Source organism: Chinchilla lanigera, unplaced genomic scaffold (genome assembly GCF_000276665.1).
Source record: "Chinchilla lanigera isolate Chin_1 unplaced genomic scaffold, ChiLan1.0 scaffold00173, whole genome shotgun sequence".
NCBI lineage: Eukaryota > Metazoa > Chordata > Mammalia > Rodentia > Chinchillidae > Chinchilla > Chinchilla lanigera.
Window position 1 is genome coordinate 244,463 of NW_004955574.1, and position 1,317 is coordinate 245,779.

A 1,317-nucleotide genomic window follows, 5' to 3' on the forward strand; every position below is an offset into this window, starting at 1 on the left:
GGACCGCCGCCCGCCGCCCGGCCCCCTGCCGGAAACCGCGGGCCCGCGCCGGAAGAGGTAGGAGCGTCGCCGCAGCAACGCCTTTTCGATTGGCACAGAGGCCCGGAGGCGGGACAAGCCCCGCCGTCGCTGGGGTAACGGTTCCAGGCTGTGGGCGGGGTCCAAAGATGGGCGCGGCCTCCCAGACTGCGACTGAAAAGCGGTTGGCTGCGGGGGCGTGGTCCGCAGGGAAAGGGGGCGGGGCTATTTAGAAAGCTCTGGTCCCTAACAACGGCTCCCTGGGAACCGTTTGCCTAGCAACGGAGGGACCCTCAAGAGGCGTAGTCAGTATTACAGCCTTCCCGCGATGTCTGAACTGACCCCAGTTGATCTTTGTGCCTTTTTTTTTTTTTTTTTTGTATCGGGAATCGAACTCAGGGCCTCGCACTTGCCAGGCAGGCTCTGTGCGACTGAGCTACATCCCCAGCCCTCGTGTTGTGTCTTCTTAAATTCGCAACAGTACACCCATCTGACCTCCAGTGTTTCCCACTGACAGCGTAAGGTCCCTAACCATTTCTCCCCACTCCCAAATCCTCAAATTTGGGTCCCCCAAATTCCAGCTGACCCAATGTGGCCACAAAACCCCAATGATTTCGTGTGATCCACTACTAATTAATGCTAACTTCAAACATCCCATTTTTCACCAGCCTCCAATATGCTTCCTCGTGACTTCACCGACTTCAACAACCGCACTCTTCCTCCAGAACCTACCTCGATCCAAAATGACATTGATCCTTGCAATGCCCCCGTGCCCCAAAGGTCCACGAGTAACCCAAAGTCTCCTTGTCCTCTTCCGATGCCACCCCAGCCCGGACACAGGTCCCCCTAGACTGGGGGACTCAGAGGCTTCTCACATTTCTCACCAGAATGCCCCGGGGCACCCCACTCCAAAGTCCTGCCATGACCTTGGCATCCTACTGCAAATCCTGCTTCTCTCTCATGTCCCCACCTTGGGCCTGGCCCTGCCAACCACCCAGTCACCCGGGTCGTAGATTTGGGGTTTCCTTAAATTTATACCATTTCTTGTCACTCCTCCCACTTCCAGTCCCCAAGTCTCTGCACCCTACCATCAGAATTCCTTCCTTTCCACAGTCCTGCTCTGAATTTCTCTGCGGTTGCCTGAGTTCTCCCCCACCCCCCCGCATCAGCCTTGTCTCTGGCCTTGCAGACTCCTGCCCCACCTCTCCTATCCAGTATTGGGGATTGAACCTAGGACCTTCACACGAACTACATCCCCAGCCACACACACCCCTTTCATACCAAGGTCTTGCTAAGTCA